Source organism: Bombina bombina, chromosome 7 (genome assembly GCF_027579735.1).
Source record: "Bombina bombina isolate aBomBom1 chromosome 7, aBomBom1.pri, whole genome shotgun sequence".
Lineage (NCBI taxonomy): Eukaryota > Metazoa > Chordata > Amphibia > Anura > Bombinatoridae > Bombina > Bombina bombina.
This window is the reverse complement of record NC_069505.1, coordinates 398,518,751-398,532,945: the sequence shown is the minus strand read 5'-3', so window position 1 is coordinate 398,532,945 and position 14,195 is coordinate 398,518,751.

Here is a 14,195-nt window from a genome sequence, read left to right as displayed (position 1 = left end):
GTGGCCGAAAGACCATTCACCGTGTGGACGACACTGAGATTATCTGTCCAGAAGTTAACAGTCCTGTTTGCGAATTTGTTGCCCCACAGCTCGATAGCCAAAACTATAGGGAAGAGCTCCAAGAGGGTAAGGTTACGTGTTAGGCCCCAGGCTGACCAGTCTAGCGGCCAAGGACCTGCGCTCCATTCCCCCTTGAAATATGCTCCATAACCCTTTGAACCTGCGGCATCGGTAAATAAGTGCAACAACTGACTGGAAATGGGTTCGGATCGCCATAATCGAATCCCATTGAAATGCTGAAGAAAAGTCTTCCAGATTCGCAGATCAGCTCTCATACCTTCAGAAACCCAAATTTTTCAGAAGGTCTGAGTTTGCCCTTTAGCTTAGCCTCCAATCTCCGATTGAAGACTCTCCCCATGGGGATAACTCTGCCTGCAAAATTAAGAAGGCCGAGCAATGACTGTAACTGCCTAAGTGTAATGGTTACCATGGAAACGCCGCTTCAACCGCCTCAAGCATGTCTTGGACTTTACCAGAAGGCAGCCCGCAAAGTTTGTCTATGGTATCGATTTCGATACCCAGGAACGTGATGCCGCCTGCTGGGCCAAAACCCAGTGCAAGAATGTACTGAAGGTTTCAGATAATGCGCAAGAGATCGCACAGCCCATGGGCAAGCACCTATCCACATAAAACCCCTTTTGAAACTTGCAACCCATCAAATAAAATGATGAAGGGTGCAAGGGCAACAGGCGAAAGGCGGATTCAATATCCAATTTCGCCAACAAGGCACCCACACCAGCCCCCCGCACCAATTCCAGTGCGCTATCAAAAGATTGATATCGCACTGAGCTAAGCTCTGGGTCAATGGCATCGTTGACCGAATAGCCTCTGGGGTGGGAAAGGTGCTGAATTAGACGGAATTTGGCCAATTCCTTCTTAGGTACCACACCTAATGGTGAAATGACCCTAATCGGCAAAAGGGGGGGGGGGGAAAGGAAAAAGACCCACTACGCGGCCCATTGTGATTTCCTTATTCAGCTTGTCCCTAACAACCGCTGCGTGTGACCTGGCACAGTATATGCACACGTGCCTGAATGCACATGAGTTACCTCTGTCGCATTTGCTATCTTGAAATGCCCAGCAGGTACCTCCCCTGCGCTTCGCTTTGGAAGCAGGAAAGGACTGATTGCCAGAGGAGGTGGAGGAGGAGGAGGACCCATGAGAGCCAAGGCGCTGCCAAAGATGCGTGTCAGTGGTATCGAAGGTGAGCACTGGATTACCAGCCATCTTCTACCTGAATTCCGCATCGTACTCTCTCCATGCCCCATCACCAAACTTCCTCTGGATCCAGTGTATATTGTCAGTGTATTTAAGAATGGCATGACACTGGCCAGGGTATTTCTCTAAGTAACAAGAAGTGAAAAACTCTGAAACAGATTAACCACTCCTCAAATGTTTCAGGACGTTTGAACCTTTTAGGTCCAGTGCCATCGGCACTTTTCTCCCTCTGTCTACATGCCTCAGCAGATAATTCAGATATGTTAACATATTTGCCCTGCTGTATCTTTTTAACGGTCTTTGGTTTCAAATGACCGTGCAAAGAGGGGGTGTACGATGTTAAGGAATCGCCATGCAAGGCGACTTTCCTGTCCGAAACTAAATTAATTGGTGGACGTAGGTCCACTGGGGAAGTGCTGTCCTGCATGGAATCGGGTGGAGCTATCGCCAGCTGCGTCTGTGCTATGTTCCCAACTGAACCTGACTGTATTACCTGCCACATTTTCTTAAGCATTGCAAACATGCGCTTCTGACCCCTACCCCTCAGCCCCAATGAGGTGTCGCTGTCACATTCAGAGTCTGAAAGGGATGAGTCAACCAGGTCATGTCGGTCATGTGTAAATGTGGAGGACTTACCGGGGACGGCAACTGCATTGTCCTGAGACTCCGGACCTGAAGCAGAAGGATCAGGCCTTGAAGCATCTTCCCGTTGATTGGAGTCGGTAGACGCTCCTCGCTGTAACGATGAACCCGCCTGTTCAGGAGGATTCGCTGAAGTAGAAGTAGACGAAGCCAAAGGCATATCAACCTGTTGCGGTTCCATCTGCGCTGCGGTCTGCAACAAAGAGAAGAGATCGCGAGCACTACGGACACTGGTAAAGGGAGGGTTAGTAGACCCCAAGCCTGATGCAGTCTGGTCACTCATGCTGGCATTCGCAACACTAGAAACCCTCCTTGACACACCACCTCCCCCAGCTGAACTCTGTATGTTATGGTTCCCAACCGCATCATGACCCAATGTTCCATGCACTGCATTGACACCACCAACTTGCAATTGGGATGTTGCCACATTCATAGCCGACAGACCTCTATTTGGAACAGATTGCACATTCATAGCTGACCTACCTGCCTTAGAAACAGATTGCACATTCATGCCTGAAATCCTAGTGTGTGAAACAGATTGTGCATTCATACCTGCAATACCTGCATTTGACACAGATTGTACATTCATACTTTGAGGATTCGTGCAGCTACTGGTTGTATGTGATGCTGCGCTAAATTGAGTATGAGCTGTCCTGTTATCTGTGTGCATCTGCCCTTTGGCGTGTTCAAGCGCGACATTGTATTGTCCTGGAGCCTGGGCGTGCATCTGGCGTGATTCCATAGCACTTATTTGCCCACCTAACTGACTGCCTATCTCTTGTCCTAGCGCGTTAGCGCTTGATAGAATTCCTCTACCCAAATGAGTTAATCTATTACCCCTAGCGGTAACACCTCTCCTTGTGTTAAAGCCTCTGGTGAACCCTGCGGTAATTATAAGGCATCTTCCGGCATCATGGTGCCCTCTACCTACTGCCGCCAACATGCTAATGACCCATGAAGATGCCCGCTGCCGCCGCACTTGCACTCCCTTGCGGCCTATTAACCCTCCCCCGACCGACATCCTCTGCTGGTGCTCACCTTCCGGGAGCTGATGAGGATGCGGCCGCTCCCTTGGACTCCCGACGCTGCTGTGGCCGACGAAACCGGAACCGGAAATGGAGGGGCGCGTGACCGGAACTTCCGGTTGCGCACTTACTACCCGGCTTGGAGGACCTGCGGCCTGGCTTGGAGGACCCGACACCGGCATCACGTGAAAAGGAGCTGGAGGACCCGACGGAGACATCGCCTCCATGATGGAAGCCAGGATCGAGGAGACAGCCGACGCAGCCGACGGTGGGATCGCGGATATGAGAGATGAGACCGCCGATTCAGGTAAGATTACCGGGTGGCTGGGGGCAGCAAATAAGGGCAGACAAGGCACCGGATGGTGTGCGGAGGACAGCATAGAAGGGCCGGAAGGGGGAACATTTGAGACCGCTACATCGCCCAGGCACAGGCCGGATTAAAGGCCCCAAAACGGGGATATGTGAACCAGTTAAGTCGCCCAGGCCGGACTGAAGGCCCAAAACAGGCCCTGGTTTCCGACATGCGGCCTAATTGAGCCATGCGGCCCGAGGGGGAAGCGAAAGCCAAACCGGGGCCTGGGGGCAAGTCATGGCCTACCAGAGGGCCAAGAGAAGAAATTGTTTGAGGGCCCGAATAGGTGGAAGGGCCTGGGGTTGCCACGTGGGCCGTGTATGAGGGCGCCATATCATGATTGCTTATGGCTGAGGGGCTATCAGAAATAGGCCTGGAAGTTGGGGAGGCCATGCCCTCCGAATAGGCCACAGCCTGTGCATGTGGCCTGCCCGATGGAGTACCTAAGGCTTGAGGCCTAGTAGTAGAACCATGCAATTCAACCCCCAAATCACCCTCATGGCCATCTATTTGCGGTGAGGGCAATTGTTCCTGAGTATGGAGACAGGCCGATGTCACATCAGGCCTAGCCATTGCAGCTGATACATAGGCTGAATTATCTCCATCACTAGTTGCATGAATATCCAACCTACTAACTGTGTGACTAATCTGTGTTTTTTAAGCACAAGGCCTAGCCTTTTAGTGTACTGTGTAGGTGGTATTATATCATCAAATTCTTCAATACTATCTAGTGCACTTATCTGTTTTTTCTGTCTGTCTGATCCAGGTTTCTCAAACACCAACTCGTGGAAGCGCTGTGGAGGGAGTTTGGATCGTCTGGATCGCTGCATTGTTCACAGAAATTAAAAATCACCCTGAACAATAACAGAAAGAACTCGTCTGCACCGGATTCCAGGAAGAAGAGGGCCAGGAAGCTGATGATCCACACTTTTAAGGTGAGTAGTGGGCCCCTCCCTTGCATGCAACATTGTTGCAACTAACCTCCCTAGCCAGCCCTCTTCTCCTATCTCTCCCTTCAGCTTTAACCCTTAGCTTTGCTCCAGGCCCAATTGTGCCCTACACTGCCTTTATTTTGTTAGGTCATTATATTTTTATTTCAACAACATCCGAGAAAGCTGCCGCTCCAGTCCGACGCTGGCTGTAAACACCACCGGAAGTTGCAGGGGGAAGACAGTAGGTGTGAAGCCACAGGGGGTGCACACCGAAAATGCGTCCGGTTCCGCCGCAGAAAGGACAACTGGAAAAAAGTCAATCAGCTGCACTGGCGGTGCGATGGATATGTAAAAAAAAGCCAAAATTTATTGATATACTTTAAAAACAAGGTACAGGCAGGCTAAGCAGACTGAATATCCTAACATGTTTCGTGCCAAACACGGCACTTAATCATAGGACTAGTGTTCATGGTATGGCCCCTTTCTTTTAAAGGAGCCATACCCAATAGCAGGCTAAGTACAAATTTAAAAAGACAGTACACAGAAACCTATACACTAAAGGAAAGGGAAGGGGAGAGGGAGGGAAAGATGAGGGAAAGGTAACACCGGATATAAAAACACACCAGTATAACATACATTGAAGTGAAACCAACCTTATAATTACTTCAATAAGTTAACGAATTAAAGGGCATGCAATACCCAATGGAGTAAGTAGCCTATAGTTACAACAATAAGTTAAACAGCAAGCAATACCCAATAAAGTAAATAATTGCTTGAACTAAATAAATACGTTTTAATCAATAACACATTAGTCATAATGCAAATAAAAATACAATTGGGCATTTAATTGCATGTTAATGGCCTTTGCTACCTGGGATAAGTATGTGTTGCGGGAGACTCTTTAGAACCAATTATTTTAAACCCACTTAAATAAATTTAATTACTCATTAGTAATGCAGGGTAAGAGGTTCTGTACAGATGGTCCTACTACTAATATTTAGAGGTTTAAATGTGTCTTAACTGGTTTTTTGAAAGCAGTATGTTATAGTCCCCAAGTAGTATACTATAGGTGCTAGGCATGAATGAGATAGAATAGAATAGACATGGGCTGCGTTCGGACAGCGCTCCAAGCGAGCTGGAACTCGCTTGGAGCGTTTTTCTCACACTTGCAAGTGAGATGGCTGGCGTTTTTTGAGCGCTCTGGTGACGTAAGTCCCAGCGCTTCCAGTGTGCTGGAAAAGCTGGGACTTTTCAGAGCAAGCTCAGACGCTTGGAAACATGGCAGCCTCCACACACGTGTTGCTGTGGAGGCTGCCATGTTTTTATACACATAATAATGATTTTTTGTGTGCTCTAGATAATGTAGCCCATTTCTTTTCACTTCATACGTAGCGTATGAAGTGAAAAGTAATGGGCTACATTATCTAGAGCACACAAAAAATCATATATGTATATAAACACAAAGACCTGACGGATTTTGATCACCAGAGCCAAGAATGATTTCCCTAGTCTCTTGGCAAACATCGCAACTCTGACCCACCTCTATTAAGTGCAGGATAAGCTACAGGGGCTGGGCTGAGCTGAGAGCAGCTGAATGGAGGTGGGTCAGAGTTCCGATGTTTGTGAAGAGACTGGGGAACTTATTCTCGGCAGGCAGCTAGTACAATCAAGGGAGCTTAGTAAAAACGTTCGCATGCGCAGTCCATTATTGTGCAGCAGATCCCTTTGCGCATGCAAATGTTTTTTTGAAGCTCCCTTGCTTGTGACGTCACCTAGCGCCACGTCATCGCTGGGAGTGAAGCGCCTCCACTAGCTCCTGAGCGCTGCCCGAACGCAGCCATGGTCAGATAGATGCTGAGTAAAAAACAATTTTAAAGATAAATAAATGAATGAATGAGAGAACCAAATTAGGTAAACCTCTATTCAAAATAATAAGACATGTCCCACTTCCTATTCAAGCCCAAGGGAGTGATAGTTTTAAGTTTGTGTAACCAGTACAACTCACGTTTCTGTAACAGTTTACACTTATTCCCCCCTCTAATTGGGGATTCTACTTGCTCTATCACTGTAACTGTAATCAGGGCTTCGTGAGTGAAATGTACCTGGTTAAAATGTCTCGCTACAGCGGAGTCTTTATTGTAATTCTTGGTATCATTAATGTGCTCCCTGACCCTAGACCTGAGCTCCCTCGTCGTTTGTCCAACGTATTGGAGGGAACACATACTACATTCAAGTAAGTAGACAATGAATTCAGTTCTGCAATTGGCATAAAAATTAACCACAAAGTTTTCCCTAGTCACAAAGCTTGAAAAACGATTGCTCTGTCTGATTACCCCGCAGGTGATGCAAAACCTAGCTCCACACCTGAAAGTACCTTTTTTCCGAAGCCAATTGCCAGCTTGTTCTTTTTTACTCGTAATCATACTGGGGGCCAATTTTGTTGCTAGGGTAGGTGGTTTCTTAGAAACAAATCTGCAGGATTCAGAAACATTACACAGGAGTTCATCTCCTTTCAGAATGAGAAAAATTGTTTGGAATATTCTGTGGAGAACACTACAGAGTCCTTATTAAAGTTACTCCTTCCCCTTTTGTTACCGATGACTTCTGATTGTTTTTTAGTTCTGATACTATCAAAAGATTTCTGAAGCTCCTTATCTGAATAACCCCTCATCTTAAGTCTGTTAGTAAGATCAACTGACTGGGTATGGAAATTACTATCAGAGTTAGTATTCCTCCTCATGCGAATATATTGTGCTCTAGGTATAGAGCGAATAAGGTGGGGGGGATGGCAAGATTTAGCGTGAAGTATAGTATTGCCCACTGTGGGCTTGCGAAAGGTATCAGTAAATATGATACCTGTCTCAGTATCACCGATTAGTATTAGATCCAAAAAACAAGCTTTGTGTGAGTCTGTTTGACCTGTAAATCTGAGATTTAGCTCATTATCATTAAGGTAATTTAGAAAGTTGTGAAAATCTAGCGGGTCCTGTACTATAAAGATCAAATCATCGATAAATCTCATGTATTTGATGATTGAGTCTGCAAAGGGGTTTAAGGTGGAATAAGTGTAAACTGTTACAGAAACGTGAGTTGTACTGGATACACAAACTTAAAACTATCACTCCCTTGGGCTTGAATAGGGAGTGGGACATGTCTTATTATTTTGAATAGAGGTTTACCTAATTTGGTTCTCTCATTCATTCATTTATTTATCTTTAAAATTGTTTTTTACTCAGCATCTATCTGACCTAGTCTATTCTATTCTATCTCATTCATGCCTAGCACCTATAGTATACTACTTGGGGACTATAACATACTGCTTTCAAAAAAACAGTTAAGACACACTTAAACCTCTAAATATTAGCAGTAGGACCATCTGTACAGAACCTCTTACCCTGCATTACTAATGAGTAATTAAATTTATTTAAGTGGGTTTAAAATAATTGGTTCTTTTTTTTAGAGTGCTAAAGAGTCTCCCGCAACACATACTTATCCCAGGTAGCAAAGGCCATTAACATGCAATTAAATGCCCAATTGTATTTTTATTTGCATTATGACTAATGTGTTATTGATTAAAACGTATTTATTTAGTTCAAGCAATTATTTACTTTATTGGGTATTGCTTGCTGTTTAACTTATTGTTGTAACTATAGGCTACTTACTCCATTGGGTATTGCATGACCTTTAATTCATTAACTTATTGAAGTAATTATAAGGTTGGTTTCAATGGTGTGTTTCCATATACGGTGTTACCTTTCCCTCATCTTTCCCTCCCTCTCCCCTTCCCTTTCCTTTAGTGTATAGGTTTCTGTGTACTGTCTTTTTAAATTTGTACTTAGCCTGCTATTGGGTATGGCTTCTTTAAAAGAAAGGGCCATACCATGAACATTAGTCCTATGATTAAGTGCCGTGTTTGGCACGAAACATGTTAGGATGTTCAGTCTGCTTAGCCTGCCTGTACCTTGTTTTTAAAGTATATCAATAAATTTTGGCTTTTTTATACATATCAATCGCACCGCCAGTGCAGCTGATTGCCCTTTTTCCCATTATATTTTTATACATATTGTCTTATTTAACGCTGTTTATAACATGTCGACAAAGATTCACTCCCATTCTGCTTCAGAGAGAATATGGCTAGTGACTAGAGCATATGTACATATTCCTATATCTTGCTTGCTCTACAGCTGTAGCCTTATCTGATGTGGCTCAGGAGCACAGCTTTACAATGTATTTAACCTCTTTTCGGGGGTTTAAACAAATATTAAAATAATTAATTTTACATGTGCCTTTAATATTTAGCCCCTTTTCAGTTAAGCGAAACTCACTGTATTTATATGTAAATTTTCGCTTTTTTCTCAAGTACCCACACAAATCATTCTTTGTTTTTTTGACAGATCAAATTGTTTTGGAAAATATGTTTAGCAGAAATACCCGAATACGGGAAAATGCTGCCGCATAAAATGCAAAAACAAAAAAATAAAAATAAATTAATTCTTAAACAAGAGCATGGGAGTCATTGTTTCCTAAATACTTCAAACTTATATTTTTGGTGCCACACTTTGCAATGGTTTATCTTTCTAAAATCAACATTTATTTATATTAAATACATAAAATGGTTCCAACTTTCAGATCTCAATTAATGAAAATGTTATTAGGGTTATAAAAATTCCATAAAGAAAATTCCCTAATACGTTAGAGCATTGCACTATTGCTTGCATATGTGTTTAACCCCTGCAATTGGATTAAACGCTCTAGGGTTGATTAAAAAATGTTGGTTCAATTAAAAAAGTTTTTTTTTTTAATGAAAGTGATTACAATCTTTCTGAATAAAGGGACAGTCAACACCAGAATTTTTGTTGTTTAAAATGAAACAAAAATGAATGTTTATTACCCATTCCCCAGTTTTTCATAACCAACACAGTTATATAAATACACTTTTTACCTCTGTGATTACCTTGTATCTAAGCCTCTGCAAACTGCCCCCTTATTTCAGTTCTTTTGACAGACTTCCTTTTTAGCCAATCAGTGCTCACTCCAGGGTAACTTCACGTGCATGAGCTCAATGTTATCTATATGAAACACATTAACTAATGCCCTCTAGTGGTCAAAATGCATTTAGATTAGAGGCAGTCTTCAAGGTCTAAGAAATTAGCATATGAACCTCCTAGGTTTAGATTTCAACAAAGAATACCAAGCGAACAAAACAAAATTGGTGATAAAAGTAAATTGAAAAGTTGTTTAAAATTACATTCCCTATTTAAATCATGAAAGTTTTTTTTTATTTGACTGTTCCTTTAAACACAACCAAGGTTGATAACATCTATGATAACTCCTGTTGATTTCCTCAAAATGGCACTGTTACTGGCTACCAATCACACAAAAAAATAAAAAATGACATTAGTTAATAGGGCTATTGGAGTCAACAGGGCAGATTTATTAAAGGTAAAGTCCAAATTAAACTTTCATGAATTAGATAGGGCATATCATTTTAAACATGTTCTAATTTACTTTTATCATCAAATTTGCTTTGTTCTCTTAGTATTCTTAGTTGAAAGCTAAACCTAGGTAAGGTCATATGCTAATTTCTAAGCCCTTGAAGGCTTCCTCTTATCTGAATGCATTTGACAGTTTTTCACAGCTAGAGGGAGTTAGTTAATGTGTTTCATATAAATAACATTGCGCTCACGAACGTGGAGTTATTTAAGAGTCAGCACTAATTTCGTGAAATGCAAGTCTGTCAAAAGCACTGAAATAAGGGGGCTGTCTGCAGAGGCTTAGATACAAGTTAATTACTGAGGTAAAAAGTATATTAATATAACCGTGTTGGTTATGCAAAACTGGGGAATGGTTAATATAATTGTCTATCTTTTTAAACAATAACAGTTTTGGTGTTTTCTATCCCTTTAACCCTTTCCCGCTGTTATGCCGTTGTATTCCGTCACAACGGCGCTGGGCTTTAAAGCCGTTATGACAGAATACAACTTCATAGCCAACGGCTGTCCTGAAGCCTACTGCACTTGCAGGATTTGATCGCGGTCTGGAGGGCGTTCCTAGCGTCATAGGGAAGCCCCCCAGACCCGATCCCATAATTGATATCTCGCGATCGTTTGCACGATCGCGTGATTTCAATTTGTCTACATCGGAACAGTTGTTCCAATATATACACTTTAACCCAGACACAAAAGGGTTAAAGACCTGGTGGACATGGGCGGGAATCTTTGCTGCTTACGCTGCAATACGTTGCCCACAGTTATCATAGCTCACCGATTGATGTGTGCAACCCCCGCGCTTGAGCAGGAACTGTCAATCTCCCCATCAGAAAAGTCCAGAGGTATTGACATAGTCACATAACATGTAGTGTAGCTTAATAAATATAACTTTGTCTCCTTCATTTTTTTCGTCCCCTTAAAGTATTTGTAAATAAGATGACCCTGTGTGAGTTAGCTGCATTCATTCAACAAAGCTTGCTTATCAAATTAAATTCACAATAAAAAAACTTGTTGCAACATCATAAATCAAAAATTGCGTAATTTAAAAATATTTATAATCAATAGAGCCGCATCTATCTTGCAACCGCTCACTTCTCACAGCAAAAAATGAGTTCCTCTCTCAAGGATAACGGAGTCACAAAAATGCCCAAAACATTACTAAACAAACAAACAAAAAAAAAGCATCCATTATAAAAGGGGCACAAAAGGAAAGTTTACAAAAAGTTCATTTTCGCAGCTTGTGCCATTTTTGTGTGCACTCTCTTTGCCTGTGTCATTTTTTCCCAACAAATTGGGTTTGTGCCAAATAATCTATAAATTGACGCAGGCAACATCGTTTGTTAATTCATTACTTGGGTGCACTGACTTTTTCCTGAAATCCTGTGTATGTACTTTGTCTTGATTCGACAATCTGACTGATCACAATACTTTAGCATTTGCGGGGGCCTGGGCAAGACACATTTGTAGGGCTCCTCAGTTGAGCCCCCTTATTCATTGTCTATATTCCCTACCACCTGTTTGACCCACCCTTGTTCCCACATTGTGTGTCCTATATAAAGAATAACTAAATGCAGGATGTATATTGCACCTTCTCATACCCTCATCCCTGGTTAGCGAGGCTCAAGGGGGGTTCCCCTCTAACCATGCCCAGAGGGCAGGTCTGCTAAACTGGCTTGCATTTGACCATCTTCTGGATAATTCCATTTGTAACTCACTACGCAGCTGGTTCTTCCCTTGACTGGATTCTACCTGGTACTTCTCCTGAATTGTTTCTGCTCTACTGAACAAGGCATTATTTACTTTTATGACCTATATTTGAGACTGTATATTATGCAGCCAACATGAGTCATTCTCAAGAATTGTGATAGTTCAATATAAATAAAGAGACAAACTCGTCAGTCTTGAAATAGCAAAACATCCACAAGACAAGATGCTTCATAAGAGTCTTCACTTAGAGTCATGAATTCCACAGGTTTAGATGAAAAATCATGACCACACTTCTAGAATCAATAAGCAAAAAAGGGATAAGGATGCACCGGTAGTCAATCAGGCGTGTGAAGAAAGATTTATTTTGAAGAAAACTTAAAATTCCAAAATGGACAATACTTTCAAGGACAAGTGTGAGGGGTTTGTTCCACCCCAAGGACTGCTTGCTGACGCGTTTCGGCTCCACAGGCCGTAATCGTAGCTGCAGTCACTTGCTCCAATGGTCCTTAAGTACCATTTGGAGCCAGCTAATAGGTTAAAATCAGTTACACCCTTTTTTTACTTGTGGTGGAACAAATACTTCCCTTAAAGTCTGCATTTAACATATATGGACATAATTAGACAATGTATATATGTCCATACAAAAAACTTAATACTGTATGACTCACAAAATTTCATGTTATAAATTGCCCATTTGCCCACATTAACATAATAAAGTTTGCACAATTAGTTGCAAAATATAGATATATACCAATACATTTCAAGATAACACAATCAAATACTGTAACCATATAGTTATTATTTAGTAGAATTAAACTAGAAAAAATGATTGATATAATCCCTAATTAATGTGAAAACATATATACAGGAATCAATCTATTCTAGATAAATCTAAAAAAAAAACAGATTAAATATATGTGTTTCATTTAGCTGCAACATTACTTCTAACCAGTGATTTGCAAGGTATGAAGTCATAATGGATAGCTATCTATATACAATGGCTTAATGCAGAATAGTGACAGGATCAGGATCTATACCTTAGGAGAGTTCTCAAACATCTATATTATGTTTATATTTATAACCCAAAGACTATCACTCCCAAAAGTTAATAAGGTCAAACTCCGAATTAAGACCATAGGGAACTCTGGTTTTAAGCCTATGTATCCAGTAAGCCTCCCTTTTGGACAATAGTTTGTCCCTGTCTCCTCCTCTTGACTTACATCTTACTAGCTCAATTATAGTCCATCTGAGTGTTTGTGCACTACTGTTATGTCTCTCTTTAAAGTGTTGCACTAATGGTGTAGTTAGATGGCCTCCTTTTATATTATTGAGATGTTCCCTAATCCTCTCCCTTGTTTCTCTTGTTGTGAGTCATTTATATTGAATATTGCATTCAATACAGGTCAATAAATAGACAGCATAGGATGTTCTGCAATTCAAACAGGAGTAGTGATCAAAACGTTCCCCTGTTACCGAGCTTGAAAATCCATTGCCTTGTTGCAAATGTTTGCATGCCGCACACTGTGTATAGCTACACCTGTATGTACCTTTAAATTGAAGCCATGATGAGGTATTAGTCTGTTTTTTAGATTCACATCCAAATAATTGATATTATCTATGTTAAACTCGTGTGTAAACTTAATACCTGAATCATTGGTATTTAAAACCTTGACAAAATCAGTGGCCTCAGTCTCACTACCCCTCCAGATGACCAACAGGTCATCTATATATCGTTTATAATATACAATTTTCTTCCTCCAGTGCCCATCACCCGCATAGATGTGGGACAGCTCCCACCAACCCATGAATAGGTTGGCATAGGAGGGGGCAAACTTCGCCCCCATAGCTGTCCCACATCTCTGCAAGTAATGGACACCTTCAAAAAGAAACAGTTGTTAGATGGATGAGATACAGTGGAAACAGGAATATGGGTGGCTCACAATAGATGTCACTTCACTGTACTCATCCATCCCTCACAGCAAGGGTTTGGAAGCAGTAAACTTTTTCTTGGAAAGGTATACCACGTATGATCAGGGATTTCGTTCATATATACTACGCATCACTCAATTTTTACTTACACATAATATGTTTCTTTTTGAAGGTGTCCATTACTTGCAGAGATGTGGGACAGCTATGGGGGCGAAGTCTGCCCCCTCCTATGCCAACCTATTCATGGGTTGGTGGGAGCTGTCCCACATCTATGCGGGTGATGGGCACTGGAGGAAGAAAATTGTATATTATAAACGATATATAGATGACCTGTTGGTCATCTGGAGGGGTAGTGAGACTGAGGCCACTGATTTTGTCAAGGTTTTAAATACCAATGATTCAGGTATTAAGTTTACACACGAGTTTAACATAGATAATATCAATTATTTGGATGTGAATCTATTAGGTACAGACCAAGGACAAATTGTAACGAAAATATATAGGAAACCCATAGCTGGGAATACTCTTCTCCACGCCCACAGTAGTCACCCTAAAAGGGTATTCAGGTCTGTCCTAAATGGGCAGTTTATAAGACTGAAAAGAAACTGCTCTTTGGAAGCAGAATTTAAAAGTCAGGCTGTGGACCTGGGGGAGAGATTCCTGAAAAGGGGATATAAACAAAAGGAAATTACAATGTCCAAAGACAGAATTTCAAGGATAGATAGGAGAGAATTGTTGAAAGTGAAAGAAAAAGCTAATACCACATTTGAAGGTGTTACATTTATAACACAATATAGCCAGCAGTATCATCAAATTTGCAATATTTTGAAAAAACACTTTC